General features: G+C 40.1%; 2 protein-coding genes across 2 annotated transcripts in view; both read left to right on the top strand.

Moving 5' to 3' along the window:
* Positions 1 to 3,400: 3,400 nt before the first annotated feature.
* The window catches only part of LOC123507860 (spermidine synthase-like), a 30,839-nt gene continuing 25,005 nt past the window's right edge, over positions 3,401 to 9,234 (top strand). Inside the window, exon 1 of the mRNA XM_045261113.1 lies at positions 3,401 to 3,467. The gene's annotated coding sequence lies outside the window, so the exon portion shown is untranslated. The remainder of the gene's footprint in view (positions 3,468 to 9,234) is intronic.
* LOC123507839 (protein timeless homolog) overlaps positions 7,085 to 9,234 on the top strand; it is a 10,337-nt gene continuing 8,187 nt past the window's right edge. The window contains exon 1 of the mRNA XM_045261098.1: positions 7,085 to 7,445. The gene's annotated coding sequence lies outside the window, so the exon portion shown is untranslated. The remainder of the gene's footprint in view (positions 7,446 to 9,234) is intronic.

The following is a 9,234-nucleotide window of genomic DNA, read 5'->3' as shown; positions in this document are numbered from 1 at the left end:
GATCGGACAGAGTAACAAGAGCGCAAGATCTTCCGAATTTCTGCAATTCTCACCAACGGCACCACAAAATCATTATAATATCAAGAAGTAAGACACAGTCAGACCAGGTCCTACTACATTTTATGAATACGAAAATTTTTACCTTCCAGCGGAATAAAGAAAACATGAATCTCTTGTTGAATAGATAAAAAAAAAAAAATCTTTGTTCTATTCGGCACCATAATTACATTGAACTTAAAAATATGAATAGATAGACTTCATTTTGTTGAATATTATTACTCAGAGCATATTTTTTTTCTATATTTTTCAAGTCTCACATAAAACACCAAAACAATCTGAGACGTGCAAATAAAAGAAAAAGTTAAAATTTATAAAGTGACATTACTGTTATATTTTGATCAATAAAAAGACACAACTAGATTCGATCTTACTATTTCTTAAGACTTGTTGTACCTTGCTAATAATAAATCAGATATCAAAACAATGTCAACTCAATTAATGAATAGAAACTCAATGCTACTCGGCGCCGAGATGTTTTTTTTTTTTTTTTTTTTTTTTTTTTTAGCTTTCTTGGACTCTTTCACTTCTACTTCCCTGCTCTGTACTCTTCTCCTCTTTCCTCCAGCTCCTCCTCGCCCACTTCCTTCTACATTCAGAATCTCTAAAACACAGAAAAGTCGATATATTACGCTAAATGTGTCATTGGAAGTGTCAATTTCGACGGGCAAGCGCGCGGGCCGGAGCCGGCAGCGTGGGGAGTGGGAAAGTGGGTGGTGCCAGGATACCGTGGTGTGGTGTGTTATGATATGTGTGATAGTTTTAAACGCTGCTTCCTATAAACTGAATTGACTGTGTGTGTGTGTGTGTGTGTGTGTGTGAATGTGCAGAGAGAGAGAGAGAGAGAGATGGGGTGTACGTGAGACAAACATCACTTTAATTTAGTTACAAGAATTATTGAAAATAAGGAAATCAACAATTACAAATCCAACAGTTCTATATCTTTACTCCTTCTGAGGGGAGGCTTCAAGACATTTGTTCCAGACTTATGGCTAACTCTAATAATCTTTTAAGGAACTGGCAATCAAGCACCCTTTTTTTATTTTATTATTTTTTGTTGCCCTTGGCCAGCTTCCCCTCTTCCATTATAAAAGAAAAAATAGTGAAATATAGTAGTAAATGTAATAGTACAGTACATAGGCGTCGGTCATGGGAGAGGGAGCGAGCGTTGCCAGGAAAAGTGCGAGGGACAAAATGGTGCATACATATCCCTTATCTGAAAAGTGTGGGAGGGAATACGTTGGTGTGTGAGATACTGAGTGAAAAGTTAGGAGCTGAGCTTGAAAAGATATTTGAGTGAGGAATGAGCCATCATAAATGAGCCATAAATGAGCATGAGCAGATGTGAGAGGGAGTAAAAAGTTGTGTTGGTGAAATGAGTGAAATTAAGAGTTGTGGTGAAGGAGTGGGTTCAGGTAGTAATGTACAGGGTTAATGTGTATGGACAGATGTGATAGGAAATAAAAAAAGAATAATAAATAATTGTGAATTAATGAGTGAGTGAAAAGTAAAAGGAGTTCAACTGAAGAAATGATATGGAATTCTTGCTAAACCATCACTGCAAATATATAAACCTCCCTGAAAACCATCGCCAGCCTTAGGAGAGCTTTTGGAATAGTCGAGAGGAGATGAGGACACGTTTCAGCACGGCACGCTTCACTGAGTGCCTACAGGAGGGGAAAGAGTATGCTTGTGCGTGTATTGAGTGGATGTGTTGTGCAAGATGTAGGGCACAGGGAATAAATTTTGGAAGATAAAAAAAAAATGAAAAAAATAAAGTTTATCTATATTGTAATGAGACTGAAAATATACAATGGATTGGTGAGGCTTATCACTAAATTTAGGGAACACACACACACACACACACACACACGTGTAACGAATCTACTGAGCTTTTATTCGAGAGTGGTTGACAAAATACAAGAGAGAGAGGGATGGATGGACTGTGTATATTTGGATTTAAAGAAAGCTTGTGACAAGGTACCTCACATGAGACTGCTATGGAAATTAGAGATTTATGGAGGACTGAAGGGAAAATTGTTAAAATGGATGGAAAACTATTTGAGATGGAGGGAGATGAGAACGGTAATAAGGGATGCAAAGTCGGACTGGTTGGTGGTGGAGAGTGGAGTCCCACAAGGTTCAGTGCTGGCACCAATACTTTTCCTTGTCTATATTAATGACATGCCAGAGGGAGTAAACAGTTATATTAATTTGTTTGCGGATGATGCGAAGTTGTGTAGGTGTGTGAAGAGTGAAGAAGATTGTGAAATTTTACAGGCAGATCTAGATAGGATTTGGGAGTGGAGCAAGAGGTGGGAGATGGAATTTAATCTGAGCAAAAGTCATGTGATGGAGATGGGGAAGAGTGGAAGACGGCCAAGAGGGTCATATAAGATGGGTGAAGGAGTAGTGTTGAGAAAGGTGGAAAAGGAAAAGGATTTGGGAGTGATAATACAAGACCATGGGCAGTTTGAGGCTCATATTGATAAGATGTTTGGAGAAATATATAATTTGCTTAGAAATATTGGATTAGCCATTCATTATATGGATAAAGATATGATGAAGAAATTAATTAGTACTGTGATTAGACCAAGATTGGAATATGCTGGGGTGGTTTGGTCCCCTTATAAAAAGAAGCATATAAGGAAGTTGGAGAGATTGCAGAGAATGGCAACAAAATGGTTCCGGAATTGGCAGAAATGACCTATGAGGAGAGATTAAAAGAAATGAATTTGCTTATCGTGGAACAAAGAAGAGAAAGAGGAGATTTAATACAGGTTTATAAACTGTTGGGCGGTTTGGATGAAGTGGATAATGAGCAAATGATGTTGAGAGAGGAAAATTTAAATAGAACTATGAGATCGCATAGTAAAAAGATAGCCAAGGGAATATGCTTGAAGGATGTGAAGAAATATAGTTTCCCACAGAGATATGTGGAGGTGTGGAATAGTTTGAGTGAGGAGGTGGTGTCAGCGAGGAGTGTGCATAGTTTTAAAGGAAAGTTAAGTTGGATGTGTGTAGATATGGAGACGGGGCCACACGAGTATAATACCCAGGCCCTGTAAAAATTACAAGTAGGTGAATACAACTAGGTGAATACACACACACATAAGAGATGTCAAGAATAGTTTCCCTCACAGTGTTGTGAACAATTATAATTAACTTGATGCGGAGGTTGTAATAGCTGGGACTGTGCATACTTTTAAGAAGAAATTTGATAGATATAGAGACAGGACACCATGAGCGTACTCCCCTCCCGTAAACCACAACTAGGCAACTAGGCACACACACACACACACACACACACTGTCCATTTCCCAGCACATCTGTCAGTCCTGCACAACACTCGAGGCTGAACACTAGTTAATACTTTTTCTTCCATCTGCTGCATCACACAACTCCACAAGGTTAGATCGAGGAGAATAGTTTCCCTGTGTTATCCATCATGTGTCATCATGTTGTTAGTTTGTAAAATATCTAGACTCTCTCTCTCTCTCTCTCTCTCTCTCTCTCTCTCTCTCGATAGGAAAATAGATTGATTGATAGATATTGATTGATAGACAGTTGAATAGACAAACAGAAAGATATGATATATATATATATATATATATATATATATATATATATATATATATATATATATATATATATATATATATATATATATATATATATATGTGTGTGTGTGTGTGTGTGTGTGTGTGTGTGTGTGTGTGTCTATTCAACTGTATCTATCTATCTATCTATCTATCTATCCATCGAATAAGAGAGAGAGAGAGAGAGAGAGAGAGAGAGAGAGAGAGAGAGAGAGAGAGATCAACTAAACTGAAACCAAAAAACGAAAATTGTCGATTATCACTAGTTTGTAAGGAAAAAGCTAGCATCGTCGATACCGATGAATTGATCAATGGAAAAAAATAGTTACGGGCAAATCGATAACCAGTCATCATCGTGCCAACAGCGTGGCTATAATCACGCACACTTTACAGTTAATGTGTTTTTACACTTGTGTTTCACCAAACATCTAGTAATGCAGTATACAGTATATAGAACGTAGTGGTCATTTATCTATGTCCATCTACCTATCTGTGAATAGGTAGATCTATAAATAGGTATCTGTTGATAGGTGTTTTGGTTCCAAACTAGTGATGATTGGACAATTTTCGTTTTGGATTCTCTCTCTCTCTCTCTCTCTCTCTCTCTCTCTCTCTCTCTCTCTCTCTCTCTCTCTCTTACACACACACACACCGCCTGGAAGCGGCGAGGTAAATGGGCAGTAGTAAATAGGTACGGGATGTAACTCGAGGGGTTTTGGCCTCGCTTTACCGGTGTGTGGAGTGTGTGATGTGGTCTCAGTCCTACCCGAAGATCCCTCAGTCACTACGAGTTCTGAGGTCTTTCCGTAGGGAAAAGGTTGGCTGGGTAACCAGCAGACGACCGTGGTGAATAACACTGTTTGGACACTCCATGGAGGAGGAGGCCTATGGAGAGGAAAAAGGGCATATAATAAGAGGACAGGTATTCAAAGGAAGTATTTCATTAAAAGTTAGGCAATATTACTAAAGCTAGTAACAACATCTCAGTGGATAAAGTGTAACATTATATTATACCTAATAGATAGAGAAAAACTGAAGAAGTGAGGACTAGAGAAGGGGGCGGAGGTGTGAAGTCAGGGTGGGGCGGAGAGAGAGAGTGAGGCGGAGGGGTAAGCTGGGACTGGGAGGTATGCCAGTCAGCTGAGGATATTAGTGAGAGCTATACCGAGTTCTTACATAAAATACGTGACGGTCAGATAGCCAACATTCCATATAAAACAATAGAATCACGAAGCAACAATCCTAAGTGGATGACAAACAGATTAAAGGGTGCATAGGGCAAAAAAGGAATATATATAAGAAGCTAAAGGCAGGAGATGAAGCTTTAAGGCCACTATACTATGAATTAGTAAGAACAGTTAAGAGGTTAACGAGGAAAGCTAAAAGTGAATATGAGTTGAAGGTAGCCAGCCAAGCAAAGACGGACCCTAAGGAATTTTTTCAGTTATATAAAACGAAAAGCAGAGAAGAAATAGGTCCCGTAAGGACAACAAATGGGGAAATGGTTAGTTCTGTGGAAGAGATTAGTAGAATTATGAACGAGTATTTTTTAACTGTCTTCACCCAGGAGAACACACAGGAAATCCCAGATAGCGATCGAAGTGGTATTTAGGACAGAGGATAGTGAAAAGTTGACAGATATCCTTATAACTAAGGCGATGGTAGAACAGGAGATAGATAAACTAAAGAAATTCAAGTCACCAGGACCTAATGAAGTATATCCAAGGGTTCTAAAGGAATGCAAGGAAGTCATCAGCGAGCCTCTAGCGGCACTTTTTAGGATGTCACTGGGGTCAGGTGAGGTACCGATAATGTGGAGAGAAGCTAATGTGGTTCCCATATTTAAGAAGGGAGATAAAACCCTAACGTCTAATTACAGGCCTGTCAGCTTAACTTCAGTTGTGGGTAAATTAATGGAATCATTAATAGCGAAAAACACTAGGGAACACCTGGACAAACACGGCTTGATAAATCACACACAACATGGATTTACGAAGGGGAAGTCGTGTCTTACCAACTTGTTGAGGTTTTATAGTAAGGTTTATGAGGCGACAGATAAAGGTGATAGTTAAGACATTCTATACTTAGATTTCAGTAAAGCCTTTGACAAGGTACCTCACCAGAGGCTCTTAAAGAAGATTAAAGCACACGGTATAGAGGGTAGAATATTAGGCTGGATTAACGCGTGGTTAGACGACAGGCGACAAAGGGTAGTAATTAATGGATCGAATTCCGAGTGGGGAGAAGTAGTTAGTGGGGTGCCACAGGGCTCAGTTTTAGGGCCATTATTATTTCTAATATATATCAACGACTTGGATAGTGGAATTAATAGTGATATCAGTAAATTTGCGGACGACACAAAGATAGGTAGATTAATTAGGTCCGATTCGGATGCCAAGGCTTTGCAGGCTGACTTGGATAGGATGAAAGAATGGACAGATAGATGACTAATGCAGTTCAATATTAACAAGTGCAGGGTGCTGAGCGTGGGTAGAGATAATCCAAGCAATAGGTACACAATAGATAACGTGGCACTAGGAAGTTCCAAGTATGAGAAAGATTTAGGAGTCATAGTTAGCTCTGATCTCGGTACAAGGAAGCAATGGATAGAGGCCAGAAATAAGGCGAATAGAGTATTAGGTTTCATCTTTAGAAGTGTTAAAAGCAGGAGTCCTGAAGTAATACTGAAATAATACTTGGCGCTTGACTATGCGGTACAATTCTTGTCCCACATTACAGGAAGGACATGGCTCTGTTGGAGTCAATGCAAAGGAGGATGACTAAAAAGATACAGGGAATGAGGGGATATTCTCTATGAAGAGAGACTGAAAAAAACTTAGCCTGTATTCCTTAGAGAGACGTAGGTTAAGAGGAGACTTGATAGAAGTATTTAAGTGGTATAAGGGTTTTAACAGAGGGGACATGAATGTAGTTCTTAGAATCAGTAGCGTGGACAGAACCAGAAATAATGGGTTTAAACTTGAATAATTCAGGTTTACGAAAGAAATGGGAAGAAATTGGTTTTCAAATAGAGTGGTTGATAAGTGGAACCAAGAGTCTAATACATCTTGCAAGAGTCTAATACATCTTGAGTGGAACGGTCTCATTGGGCATGTAGTCAAGGCTGAGTCAATAGCGAGCTTTAAAAGAAGGTTAGATAAATTCATGGATGGGGAAGATAGATGGAATTAGGTAGATTAAGCACACTGGGACTGCCTCGTATAGGCCTGGCGGCCTCTTGCAGCTTCACTCTTTTCTTATGTTCTTATGTTCCTAAGTGCACAGCGATTCATATCACAAGAAGAATAAGGAAGCACAAGATGTGACGGCCATTTGTTATTGCCGTGCACTTGTGGAGATTTAAAATAATACTGCGGAAAAATAAAATACAGCATCAGTAAAAGAAAATAAAGGAAAATACAGAAAATTTACAAGAAAATGGGAAAAAAATAAGCACGAAACGCGACGGTCACTTGTCTCTCCCACGCGACACCAAAAACTTTGCAAGTATACGAAAGATAAGACAAAGATAAACAAACTGCAACGTTAACAGAGAAAACTAAAGAAATACAGAACAAATAATACAAGAAGAGGAGGAAAGACAGGCGGGCCACGGAAGGCGACTGTCATTTATCTTTCCCGCGCAATCTTGTGTAGAACGCGGGAGACTCGGCGCCACAACCACCACCTTCCGCTGCAGCCTGTCTATAGATCCACGGCCCTGTCTAGCCACCACAGCCAGCCTGACGCCCCTTGACACGCAGCAGGAGGGAGCAGCAGCAGCAGAAGGTGAGGCATGGTGGTGGTGGTGGTGATGATGTGGTGTAGTGGTGACAGCGGCACTTTGTTTACCTCTAGGAATTTTGACCTTTCTTTATTCATTGCGTGGAAACTCTTCATTGTATGGGTAAAGGTATGTTAGTCTTTCAAACCATTGTACATAGTGAAGGAGTCAACTGGTGAATTAAAGAACTACATTAATCTGAAGCGTGTTTAATCCCTTCAGTACAATGACCCGTTTTCATATTCACTCTGCTTACTATTTGGTGATTTTGTACAGCTTCAGAAACTTATGCTGGGATTAGAGTAGTAAAGACAGTGGCCATTAATCTTCTGACTTCCATAGACCTTTCAATAATCTAATCGTACACAAATTTCAAGGTAAATATGCATCCCAGTACCGAAGGGGTTAATCATCACCCAGCCAGTCCTCGCCAGTGTTACCCCCAGACATAGAATGGTGGTGGAGAGGAGGCGGGTGGATGGTGGGGGAGGTACAATACAACACTGGCACGGCTTTCATCACCATTATTCACAGTCACACATTGTCACACCACCGCCTGACTGAACTTACCAACTAATATGACAACACAATATTCAGCCAGACTCGCCACCACTGACTGCCGATCACTGTTACACTGTCTTGCCCTTGATGTGGTAAATAGGCAACAAGAGGCAGGGTGTAATGAAGTAATAGGGAGTAAAGCTGCTGGCTTACCTCATTCTTGATGTTTATGTTGGCGATTTAAGTATGAGAATTAACCTCTTCAGTACCATGACATGTTTCTATATTCATTCTGCTTAGTATTTGGTGATTCTGTACAGCCTCAGAAACTCATGTGGGGGATAGAAATAGTAAAGACTGTGGTCATTGTTCTTCCAACCTCGATAGACACTTCCTAATGTCAATAAGATAGTCTAATCGTACACAAATCTCAAAGCAGAAATGTGTCTCAGTACTGAAGGGACTAAAGTAGTGAAGACTGTGAAGTAAGTGGTTTTGTAGGATTTTTTTTAGGATATTGCATTTAGTTGACATACTCCTATATGGATGACATGACACACCACTTGGACGTGTTACCACTGACTGCCGATTGCTATTATATCGCTGTCATGCCCTTGGAACACTGGCTATTCTCACTTCTCTCATCATACAGATGCCTTCTAGTCACTATTAACAACCCCATACACATGCCTCATAAATGTATAGCCATCTAGGCTTCTGTTATACTCTTTGAGGAGGAGGAGGAGGTAGAGGGGGTAAAAAGATGAAGACAAGGTACAAGAGAAAGTGGAGGAAAGGAAGGAGGTGGACAATAAGAAAGTGATGATAAGAAGAAGAAATAGACAAAGTGGAAGAGGAGGAAAGGCAGGAAAAGAAAAAATAGCAGTAGGATGAAGAGAAAGAGGAGGACTTGAGGATGGCAGTACAGCAGGCAGTGTTTCCCAGCTGTCTGTCACCAGGGCATCATGTGTATCACAGGATGCACCAGAGAAACTGTTGTTGTTATTCAGGCCACCAGCTTGGCCTGGCTGGCTCTGGTGACGTAACTGATCTGAGTGTTTGATGTGTTGTTTCCCCTGGCGTGTGGTATATAGGTGGTTTGCTAGTGACTTTGGGGAGTGGCACCGTAATGATTTTTATTTATCTGTTTTCTTTATAACTTTCTGTTTGATAATGATTGTTTGTGGACCAGGATTTCCAACTTTCTCTGGCATGTAATAGAGGCAGCTAGCTTATCAATGATTGTTTGGGGACTGGCATCTCAGTGGGCCTTTTTTGGGGTTATATATTTTT

Source organism: Portunus trituberculatus, chromosome 3 (genome assembly GCF_017591435.1).
Source record: "Portunus trituberculatus isolate SZX2019 chromosome 3, ASM1759143v1, whole genome shotgun sequence".
Classification (NCBI taxonomy): Eukaryota; Metazoa; Arthropoda; class Malacostraca; order Decapoda; family Portunidae; genus Portunus; species Portunus trituberculatus.
The sequence above is the reverse complement of the archived record's forward strand: the minus strand, read 5'-3'. Positions and strand labels throughout refer to the sequence as shown.